Raw genomic sequence first — 12,642 nt, 5'->3', positions numbered from 1 at the left:
AGCAAGCTGAGCCAGGAGCATGAGAATAGCGACAAGATATGGAAGACAGTGGGAGAGAAGGGGAGAGATATATGGATGGATAGATAGATAGATGACAGACACATAGATGATTGATAGATAGGATAGATGATTTATTGATTGATAGATATACAGATATGATAAATGACAGATAGATGATAGATAATGAGAGATCATTGATAAATAATAGATAGGTAGTGATAGGTAATTATAGATGATAGAAGAAATGATAGGTAGATAATGATAGATAATACATAAGTGATATTGATAGAAAGATGATAGATAGATAGATAGATAGATAGATAGATAGATAGATAGATAGATAAGAACCATTAGGTAGAAAAACCATAAGAGCAAGAAAAGGAAAGGAAAGACAGAGACAGACAAAGAGGGAGACAGAGAGAGGCAGAGAGAAAGCACAGATATCCATGTCCAAACAGGCATAACAAGAGAGAAATATAATCATCGAAATGTACTCATGAGCACAAACTTAAAGTGGCCACTTTTTAAGAACAAGCAAAAGGTCCAGGGAAGCCCAGGGGGCAGGAGTGCCCGAAGTGAGAACTAAAGGTGAGAGCCAGAGGACACAACCTGCTCAGCCTTCCTGAGCATTCAAAAGCTGCCCCACAGCATGCTGTGTTTGGGTGGAGGTGAGGGACGAAGGCCCTGCAATTGCTTCTGCAGGTCTGAATCAAAATCAGGAATGCAGCAGACACCTTTCCAGTGCATCTGCCTAAATATTAGCATTGAAAAGAAAACCAAAGTGAGAACTGAGAGTTGAGGGTCAGAGAACATGACTTACTCCATTTTAGAACACTCAGCCATGTTCGGCCTTAAGCTTCAACTTCCCAGGACAGCCCAGGCTTCTCAGACAAAGCCCAGAAAAAGAACAGTCAATCAGCAACTGCCCTGACATCAGGCCAGGGGCTTGCAGATACGAAAACGCCCCGATAAAGTAACCCTCTCTCCCTCAAGGTACGAACCAATCATAAGTGCACAAATATTCCATACCATAAGCTCAACCAATCCTGATGAAGGTGACCTAACCACAACTGGGAAAGCCCTAACTGGCTTTAAAGGTGGGCAGTGAGCTTCCCTCACAGTTGCCTACATTTTGTTTGGATGGTTGACCCCACCTGCCAACTGTTTCTACAGAATAAATGCTTGGTCTTTGCATACTGTTCCAGTCTGGGGTCTTTTTTCAGTGATCCTCAGACTCTTACAAGAGCTGTTCTGCTGTTGCAGGATGCCTTCAGCACCCTGTTCTGTCATTGACCCAAATGAGGCTGAGATCTTCTCAGAGGGAAAATGATAGTACCTCTCTGACTCACAAGCACAACGGAGTCTTCAGGAGGGGTGTGGGGCACCCGGATGTGTCTCCAAGCTTAGAGTGAACACCAGAGTGCAGCACCCTGAGTTTCAGAGTCTCGGAACTTAGAATCTGGATGGTCAAACAGAGAAGCCAGGGAAAGGATGAGAGACTCTGCAGGCTCTTTGGTGTGTTCCCAACCTTCCTTGCTGGAGAATTTTCTAGAAATGGGGGTAAGGGCTGCCTAGTCTGGGTGCTAAGGAACACAGGGGATCTGGAGGGTGAGGGTGTCCTCCAGGGAGAGAACTTTCCCTGGGTCAGGCAGGGTCACTGCAAGCTGTCCTGAGGACACCGAATGCAGGAAGTAGAACTGGGAAGATTTATCCTCTGATTCCCAGGGACACTTTGAGAAAAAAAAAAGGGGTGGGAGGGCAGTGTAAAGTTCAAAAACAGGAGAGCAGCATCAAAGGGCAAAACAAAACAAAAATCCTTTACCAGAGCTCCCAGGTTATGGCTATCCAGTGTGTGTTTTCTGGCATTTAGTGTGGCGTTTTGTAAAACACAAAGGGATGGGGCATCCTGGCCCTGGCCTTCTGCCCCCTCCCCCCAACAATCAAGCCATGTAACAGGAGGGGAGAGGAAGAGAGAGAGAGAGAGAGAGAGAGAGAGAGAGAGAGAGAGAGAGAGAGAGAGAGAGAGAGAGAGAGAGAGAGAGTTAACAATCCTTTTATAGGTGAGCCAGGCTGTACCTGGCTGTTGCTAGGTAACTGTTGGGCGGAGCTTAGAGAAAATGCTAACATTTAAAAAATGAAGCTTTAGACAATGACCGCCCTAAGAGCATCATACCTTGGGCAAATTGAGGACTCCAGGGAGCTACAACTTTGTTCCTGGATGTTTGTCCTAGCAGTGACAGACATACGAGGAGATACAGGCCAGACCCAGCACTCCAACCAAGCCTACCTTGCTGTCAGCTCTCTAAACTGTTTTCTTGGGACCTGGTTGAGCTAAATCCCCATGCATCGCAAGGCTTCACTCAGGAATCATCGGAACCACTTGTTAACTCCACAGGCTCCGTGTCTCCTCAAGACCCTGTAGAAAGCGATTTGTGTGAATGACACCGTAAACCAAGAAGGTTATAAGGCAAAGCATGATTGGCTCCCTGGGGCTTATTGCAATAACTTTAATCTTCTGGAACTCATCTGGTATGAATTTAGGAAACGAACGGCTGAAACTCCCTCTCTGGCCCGAGTGCGCAGTGAGATGGGCTATGTTTTCAGGCCTGGCCCCGGGCTCCTTACTAAACAGGCCTTGAAAAGCGCGGAACACAGAAGGGGGCGGGACTTTCCTTGCTTTGTCTTTGGGGAGGAAACAAACAGAAACATCTACCTTGAAGTGCAAGTGAGCCACAGGCCTTCCTTGAAAGAGCATCTGTCACTAGGGATGGAGACTAGTCTGGCACCTGCATTCTTTGTTTACAGGTCCGCGAGGGGGCGGGGCTTTTGAGATCTTTGTAGCAAAAGATTTGGGGGGGGTGTTGTTGTTGTTGTTGTTATTGTTGTTGTTTTTACAGCTGGGACTCTCGCTGTCCATTGCAACCAAGTCCAAGGCTTGGGGACCAGCTTCTCCTATGTTTACAGCCCTCTGGGTCAAAGCAGACAATAATCAATATGTCAGGTCATGTCTCATCTCTGATTTGTCCTGTTACTAATCTCTTTCCTGTGGTCCTTCCAGGTTAATTTAGCGCACCGGGTCCTGGTGTTGCCTCTGGGGATTGAGTCCTAAGAATGTGCTTTGCATTTGGATTGTGAGCCTGGAGCGGGTGGGGGGTAGGATGAGGTCTCTTTGATGCTCTTGAGCTCCAGGGCCAGAGTCTTGTTTGGAAAAGCCACACTTGCCTGCAGATAAAAAATAACAACTACTTGAGCATGGGATAAAAAGCCAGGAATTCCTATACTTCTCTATCCTGGAGGGCTGCCCTTCAAAATGCATGTCCTTGTCACCTGCGGTCCCTGAACAGTGACCAGCTTCAACAGTAGGAATCAGGATGCTTTCAAAAGTTTCACACTGGCATAATACCTTTGCAGCCAAAGGCTTTGCTCAATCGTGTTGGTAAATGAGGATGCTGGCTCAAGGTGTGAAATGGCTCAGCAGGAAGAGCTACCTGACAGACAGGCCGCAGGCCTTACAGGCCTCATCCTTGCCAGGGTTAGGCACATCTCAGATGTCTCCTGAGCCTGCTTCCTTCTTAGATTAACAGATGAGGATGCAGTTGCCTGCCTACAGACTATGTTCTGTGTCTGTGGTAGTAAATAAGGACTATTTACTACAGTAAATAGTAGTACACGTTCAGGTTTCCTAACTTCAACCCCTTCTGTAGTTCAGCATTTCATACATTGAAGATACTACACGGGTTTAGAAGATGATGGTCCATTGTGGACTTGGGAGGATGGCTATGAACGCCAGTGACTCTAGATCTGATTGTAGGGCCACATACTGAATGGTTGGCGCCACCCTTTTTTCTATGAGATCTGGGAGAAGGGGCTGGAATTCCTGAACCCACAAAGCACCTTTGTGAGCCACCCAGTGCTACCTGACTCACACTGGGCCTTGCCAGGGTCTGGAATCAGAGGAAAGGCAACGCTGCCTCTGCCCATCTTGCTAAGGTGTGGGGAGAGCACAGTAAGGGACAGGGGACAGTGCTATCCTGAAGCTGCCGATGGCCAGCTGTGAGTGCTTGGGTGGGATTCTGGAGCTGGCCAGGTGCCAGCCCCTACACTTGCCAATTCCCCCGGGTTCTCTGCTAAGTGCAGTGGGGAGGTTTTGAAGGGTTTTGCACATTTCATACTGATGAGTGTATGTTTTTAATTTTGTGGCATTTTTGAGTATCAATTCAGGAATTTTCAAGAAACCTGGTCTTTCAAAAGAAAAATAAGTGGTAACACTCCAGCATTTTACTTTAAAATCTGTTCTGAAGAGAAATGGGTTAAACTTGAGAAGGAGCGCAAATGGCAGGGCCTAGAGAAATGTCACTTACTCATTTCTTTCTCTAAGAATCTTCCTCAGAGAGACCAGCTTACCTGATGGTTAGGGATACAGCAGAACCATACCGTAACAGACCTGTCGGCTGTTATCTATCCACTGTCAATGCTTCTGTCAAGCTGTCGAACATGCCTTAATGAGCAGTCAAGTCTTATTTCTGACTGTGATTATACACAATCCAGCAGCTACAGTAGGAGAGAGGAGTGAGGACCTCCCTCCCATTGACCAAGGTGGGGTCGCACTACCCAGGTCTGCTGTGCCCCAGAAAGATGTTAGTGGGCAGTCCCTCCCTCAGGATACAAACAGCAATGGCCTTTCTTCTCCCCTTAGAAGATGGAGGAGTGGGCGATCTGGACTCCCCTGAGGAAAGCCCACCCTCCTCTGCCTTCCTTTCTTTGGTCTATTTATGAGAACTAATAAATTCCTCCTCAACCACGGCCTGAGTTAATTTGGTTGAGTTTTAGTCACTTCTGACTGTAAAAAGGTTTGGCTAATACAAAACGCCTTGCAAACGGTTTGTACACACTCTGCTCCAGCAAGCTGGTGGAATTTTTATTGCTGTTTCCATGATAAAAGTTTCTCAAAAGTCACTTAAGCCTGGCCAATCTGCAATGTCCCATGAAATTCCATTGAACATCCTGAGATGTCACCAAAGACCTGTCCACACAGGTTGACCAAGCTGGCCAGCTCTGTATGTGGACCTATTATATGCAAGAATTTTTCCGAATCCTCTGATGTTTTCCCTAGCCAGACATCTCTGCTAGCACAGACCCCTGTTGAGGCATGATCTGGTTAGACAAAGTGGAGATAAGAGAAAAGGAATGGATGCTCATCAAGGTTTCTACTGACCTGAAAGAGCTGTTTCTCCAAAATGCTGGGCATGCCTCTGGCTGACAATCACCTTGAAGCCAGTGTTTGCTGCTCTATCAGATGGTCCTCAATCTGAAAGCAACCTTGCCTATGATCGCTGGTCATCACTGGACAGCAGCATCCATCAACCGACCCATCAGAGTGGGTGCAGAAGTTGTACATCCCAAAGAACTACCCACTAGCATCCTTCTGGGGCACAGCAAACCTGAATGGTATGACCCTGCCTTGGTCTCAGTGGGAGCGAGGTCATTGCTCCTCTTTCCTTTTCTGGCTGCTAGAGTGTATATAATCATAGACAGATTCCTAGGAGCTAGAGCTCTCTCAGGGTCAGCTAGAGCAATTCTCAAGACTCTGTCACATACCAAGGTCCCTTCTGCCTAATGCTGTTTCCTTTCTATCTTCCTCTTGAGTGATTCAAAAAAGAATCACAAATACACGTGCCACATGTTAAAACTGATAGAATTAAGTCTCTCTAGAATTAAGCCACCTACCTTCCCAGATGAAGTCCACCAGGCCACTCTTTGGCCATCCTGGACATCTTCCCCAGGTTCAGTTGATGGAATGAGATAGAAAGGGTATCTGGAGAGAACAGAGTGACATTAGGGTCCAGCTACCATTAGCAAGAGTTACACAACACCTGTGCTATCTCTGAGAACAACTTGGATAAGAAAGTGGCCATGCCCACCACAAAGAGAATTGCAGCTCCTACTGTGCAGCTTGAGCACAGTGAGACTGACAGTGCTTTGGGTGATTGTCCCTCACCAGTAAAGCTGGTGACTGTCTGGACCAAATATGAAAGAAAAGACTGGACACCTATGTCCTCCTAAGGCACCATCCAGACCAGGGAAACAGTGAAGCCAGGCCTAAAAAGTGCCTACTTGTTCTCTAATCTGACAGTTCTGTGACCACCTACTCCCCATTTGGCCTTACGGTTACTTCTCATGCTCCCCCCCCCCCCCGCCAACAAATATGTTCTCTATTGTGTCCAACATGACCCCAGGTTCTATCTTCGTTTCTCTGCTCCCCAAAATTCCCCTTAACCCATTTCAAGTCTACTTTTAAAATCCTTTGCCTCTGACAATGAACTGAAATAAACCTTCATCAATCCTTCCGAGCTGAGACAGCAGGCTCGTGATGCTGCCCTTACAGCTTGGCCTCTATTCTGGGGAGTGTGCATGGGTTGGTATAGCTCAAGATCCTGGGTCTTTGCCTGAGAGGCAGTCAGTCACGCCAAAAGGCCTCTTCTGTCCTGCCTGAAGATTTTCAGGGAGCTGGAAGAAATGGGGGAGTCAGGAGTGGTAGTTGTTAATAAAGCCAAAATTTCCATTTCTGCTTCCTAATAACAAAGTCCCTGACCCTGACTGCTTTCCTTGTCAAAGGGAGGTGAGATGACTTGTACACCTCTGGTTGTCAGATGAGTCCCTTCTGCTCTGTGATAGACTCCCTTTCTGCTCCTGGAGACAGGGAAGGATTCTAAGAACTTCAGGTAAGCATTTGGACTTTTGCACAAAAGCTGTATTGGATGTGTCGTCAACAGGACTTCTAGTTGCCTCATATGTTCATCAACGTTTGTTACTATGACAAAATGTTCATGGCAATTTATAAGGGGAAAAGGCGTATCTGGTCTGTGATCTCAGAGGCTTCAATCCATGAACAATTGGTTCTGTTACTTCGAGTTTATGATAACAAGATATTATGATGGAAAAAAGACTTCACCTCATGCACCTGGGAAGCGAAGAGAAAAGGAACGACCAAGGTTCCAGTAACTCACCAGTGACACCAGTGACCTAATTTGCTCCCTCTTCTTAGAGGTTCCACCTCCCAGAGGCACCACTTTGGGAATCGGCCCTTTAATATACAGGCTTTAGGGAGACATTTAAGCTACATGCCATAGAACCTTTTAGAAGGGCAAAACAAATAATTCAAGACACTCCTGAGTAGGGAGGACACCTTCACTATGGTGGTTTGAGAAAGAATGGCCCTGTCTGCTCATATATTTGAATGCTTAGTCACCAGGGAGTGGAACTCTTTGATAGAAGGATTAGGAGGTGTGGTTTTGCTGGAGGACTTGGGTCACCAGGGGTGGGCTTTGAGGTTTCAAAAGCCCAAACTACCAGATGTAGTCTCTGTCTCTGTCTCTGTCTCTGTCTCTGTCTCTGTCTCTCTCTCTCTCTCTCTGTCTCTCTGTCTCTCTCTCTCCCCCCTCCCTCTCCCTTTCTCCCTCCCCCTCCCCTCTCCCTCCCTCCCTCTCCCTCCCTCCCTCTCCCTCCCTCTCCCTCTCCCCCTCTCCCTCCTTCCCTCTCCCTCCCCCTCCCTCTCTCCCTCCCTCCCCCTCCCTCCCCCTCCCTCTCCCTCCCCCTCCCCCTCCCCTCCCTCTCCCTCTCCCCTTTCAGGATGTACCTCCTGCTAATCTCCCGCCCATGACTGATCATGGTCTAAACCTCTGAAACTGTAAGCAAGCTCCTAATTAAATGCTTTCTTTGATAAGAATCATCTTGGTGTCTTTTCACAGCAATAGAACACTACAGACTAAGATGCTCACCGTAGAAAGGGAAGCTGGAGGTAAGGACACTGGCAGCCCCTGGTGACAGCCCTATATGTCTAGGGCACACAGACAAAAGGCAAGAGGCCCTGGTGCTCATTTCTTGGACATAAGGCATGGCTTTTATGACTTGGTCGAAATGGACATGCAATGGAAGAAAATACATAATCTACGGGAGCCCAGAGTCCAGAGCCAGGATGCGGATTGGTTCAATATGACCTCCTTTCCTGAAACCAACCTGCCAAGAGTAGAGAGTGCCAGACCCACACCCATTCTGAACTCGAAATAACTCAGAACTGTAGCTCTAGACCACACAAACTCTATCCTTAGGGCATGAGTCTTGAGAGAAGAAATTCAGGCTGGCTATGATTCCCAATGTACCTCTTTCTCCTCTGTGCTCCTCTAAACTGGGCTGAGCATCCACTAAAGAGCCATCTGGTCCTGCCAGGCAGGATACTGCTGCCCAGTCCAGGTTAATAGGGACAGGCTCCTCCCACAGACACATTGGATGTTCCTGCTGAGTAGAGACCAAGCCCTGAGTCCCAGTTGAGATGCAGGCCACTGGGAAGTCCGACCATTGGTTTTCCATCCAGCTTCTTCTTCCTCTCATCTGAAAGCTAAACACATCTACCATCTGGTACCCTGGAAATGGAGGTCAAATTCTGCACACAAGAAGCATTTCCGCCTGAATAAACAAGTTCCTTTCTCCCCTTCAATCCTCTGTCATTCCCAGAACTGGTCCAGCTGTTCACAGTCTGCTCTTCCTCCTGGCCCCAGATGTGTTCTAGGGCAAGCACACACCTGGCCTGGCTAGGTAGAGGAAAGCAAGAAGAGCATCTCACTTCTGCAGCCTGGGAAAGAAAGGAGCAGGTGGCAGTCCACCCCCCAGGTCAGCCCTGCCCTCTGGCTACAGAGAGGCACAGAAGTCTATACTCCTGCAGTCTCTTCTTCCTAAGGAGCAGTGCTGTGTGCACATCCCAGCCTCTTCAATGTGGCTCCCTGGACTGCTGTTCCTACTCTCTTCAGACTGTTCTTCCTCTTCTTCAACACTAGTAGGGTGCTGGCCATTGATAAAGTATTCCTGGGCTGCAGGCAGGCCAGTTGTCCCTGAGACTCAGACTAGGATCTGGTTGCTTGGACAACTGTTCCAGCAGCCCCAGTATGAAGGCTTAGGGGTTTGCAGGTCCCCTGGAAGCCTACAGGAGTCCATGGTTTTCAACCAACATCCTGCTGCTATAGTGTGCCTCTTAAATGTCTCACTCAAGTTCCATGTGTAAATTCTTACATATCAGGCAGGGATATGAGGCCCAGAGAGATCTGGCATTTCGTGAGTCACTAAAGGGAATTGTGAGACTTTGGTCTCTTCCCTCCTTTTCTCTTTCCAGACATACAACTTGCTCCACCATGCACTGCCTCTTCACCACATCAAAATGACAGGGGGAGCAGCTCATAAACTGAAACTTTTAAAACTGAGTCTAAGTAAAGGGTTTTTTCACACACACACACACACACACACACACACACACACACACACACATATGAAAAAGAATATATATAATTGTGTGTGCACACATGTGTATGTTAATGTATATATGCATATACATGTGTGTGCCAGATACCCATGGAGGGCAAAAGTATCTATTTCTCTGGAGCTCGAGTTATAGGTAATTGTGAGCCACCTGACATTGTTCTGGGAATTAAACTTGAGTCCTTTGTGAGAGTAGTAGGTACTCTTAACCGCTGTGCTATCTCTTCAGCTCCAACGGGCTTTCTTGTTTTGTTTTGTTTTGTTTTGTTTTGTTTTGTTTTGTTTTTCTTTATAAGGTAATTATCTCAGGTATCTGTTAAAGCCACATAAATCTGACTGACATACTAACGGCAGATATGCTGGAGGCCATGATAGAAACATTCTCCACTTGCAGACCTGCAGCCGTGCATCAGCCTTCAGAGTCCACATACCCTCACTGTCCCACGCCCTCCACTCAGGCAACCCCCCGCAGGTCTGGTCTTGAGCTCCAGATTTCTCATATACAGATAGAGTTGAGCACTCTGTCTCACCACACACCCATAAAAGAGATAAATGCACAAAGAGATCAGCCTCCTGAGTCAGCTGTAAATTGGGAGCTGGTAAACAAAAACAGATATACCCACACTTCTTCGGGACACCAAGAGCTTATAGAGCCACCACAGGGGAAAAAAACAACAGATCCTGCCTCTATCCTCAGCCTCTGTAATTCTCCAACACTGATCTTAATCATTACATCCTGAGAACTTGTGTCTGAGTTTAGGCACAAACATCTCAGGTCTGCGAGGGCAGGAACGAGGAACTCAATTTTCAGAATCCTAGAAAACTGTGCGTAGGATGTTCTGGGATGGCTCTGGCTGTCAAAGAGCAGTGGAAGCTAGTGACATGGCCTACCTGAGTACTCAATCTATCCCACGCTTCGGTCCTAGCCTACTCCAGTCCCAGCCCACTTGGGCTTCCTTGTCCTACAGACCCCATGGCCAACTGACTATCCAACAGATTGAGGTGAACATCAGGCTCAATTTGTTCTTCATAGTCAGTTTTTCTTTAAGTTTACTAAACTGCCCTCTTCACCACCAAGCAAGGCCTGTCTGTGATACACTGACCCATGTCTACACCAACAAGTGTATCCTGAACTGCACTGTAGCATCGGGAAGTGTCTACTCTTCTGCACCCAAAGCCACCAATGACCAAACATTTCAGCAGCCAGGCCAGGGAACAGGAAGGGAACTTTAAACAAAATTAAGCTACATTTACTTATTTATGGGTACACATGTGCACAGTCACGGTGTACATGTGGTAGCCAGAAGACAGCTTTCAGAAGTCCTCTCTTCCATCACATGGGTCAAGTTTAGTAGCAAGCAAACCCAAGAGATGAGGGTCTTAAAGCCAACGATAAGAGCCAAGACCAAAGCCAGGCTACAAGACTGACTCCCGAGACACAGCTGCCACTCTGAGCCTGAGTGCCGCCTCAGAAGATAGCATAAACACGCTTCTGCAGGCAGCACTGTGTGGTCCGTCTGTGCGGTCATTTTGCTCTGTCCAACATTTGAACCCACTGACGCTTTTACAGAGGCTGCTTACTAAACGTGGCCACTTCAAGAACCAGTTTAGTTCTTGCTCCTTAGGGAATAATTCTTGTCCTTGTGAGTTTAAGCTTCACTCTCTTTAGAGTTCGGGATCCTTAAAGAGTCTAAGACTGTGAGTGAAAATGTATCTAACGGCCAAGCATTTGCATACTATAACACCAAATGCAGCTGGGCCTCCAGGCTGAAATCCAGCCAACATATGTGCCAGCCATCAGTACCGTCTGCCCAAGTACAAACAAGCTGTATATCCCACTGACAATGGCCTGGTTATGTGGGACCCTCACCTTGACAGCCAGGACGGTACCATGTGCTTTTCTTGGCACACCCTGGAAAGGGTGCCTTACTCTTCCTGAGTTATGAGTGCTTAGGGCTCTGGCTTCCTGCTCAAAACCTCAACTCCAGTCAACTGGTCGACAGAATTATACCCACAATGACCCGCCGAAAAAGCCACAGAAGTAAATATTGCCTTGGGTCAGATCCCCTCCTGGAATCCCAGAACTGTTGAAAGCTGCCAAGGCAGGGGTAATAGATCACCACAACCCGCCTCTGTTTACAACCGGGTAATGCCTTTTACGACCGCCTCTCTCTGTCCTGAATATTTATTTTATTGCCCCTGTAGGGAGATTTTTCCATTTGGTAAAAATCATCAGATGGTTTCAGTCATGTTAACAACTGTTCATTAAACGCAGAGGGTAAACAGAGATGGAGAGGTTTGTTTCTCTCCTTTTTCTCTATTTGTTTTTAACTTATGGAGAAAACTCAGGGAGTGAACCCAGGGAGGGAGACATGTTCAGATACCGGTCCTCTCACTGACTGGGTATCCCCAGCCTTGTTTCCTGCCCTTCAGAGAGGACTGGTCCCTCAGCAAAATGAAAGGTAAAGGTTTTAATCTGCATAAGACTGAGGCTTGCTGCATGATCTTCATGTTTATAATCTCGGACCTGTTTTTTGTTTGTTTTGTTTTGTTTGTTTGGTTGGTTGGTTTTTGCTTTGGGTTGCAGAAGACATGTATCTTATTCAGAGGAAGCCTTTTAAGTTTAGAACATCTTAAAGTCACTGGTATGGCATAGTTGGGGGAAAGAACCAGTGGTAAATAGATGGGTAGATGAAGTGAGTGGATGAACAGAGGGTAGTAGAGACATGGTGATGGAAACTTAGCCAGGTGGAATTGCTGGCTATGCATGAGTTTAAGGCTAGAAGGATGGAGAGGTGAGTGGACAGATAAATAGAGGTGTGTGTGGTGGTGGAGAATGATGAAGGTGTAAAAGGAGAAGGTATTTATGTATGGATGAATGAAGAAATGATAAATAGGTAAGTCAGTGGGCAGACAGATGTTGAGTAGGTTAGATTGACAGGTGATCATTGGATATATATATATATATATATATATATATATATATATATGAATGGGTAGAGAGATGATGTGAAAGTCACTAGTGTCAACCTAACCCAATATAAAAGCACTGGGAAAGGGAGTCTTAATGAAGTTGTCTTGATCACATTATGTTATAAGCATGCCTATGAGAGATTTTTGGAATTGCGTTTTGATTGGAGTGAGAGGGACCATTCTGAATTTTAATTAAAAGTACCATTTTGTAGGCCATAGAGTGAGTGAAACTGGAAGAGAAAGCTGAACACGCATGGGTATTCTATTGCTCACTGTTGAAGAAATATAATATATCACCCTGGATATAAAGTGACCACTTCTCAAGCCACTGCTACTGGGACTTCCCTGCCATGGTGGACTCTA

Source organism: Mus caroli, unplaced genomic scaffold (assembly GCF_978045245.1).
Source record: "Mus caroli unplaced genomic scaffold, Mus_caroli_1 scaffold_7, whole genome shotgun sequence".
Classification (NCBI taxonomy): Eukaryota; Metazoa; Chordata; class Mammalia; order Rodentia; family Muridae; genus Mus; species Mus caroli.
The sequence above is the reverse complement of the archived record's forward strand: the minus strand, read 5'-3'. Positions refer to the sequence as shown.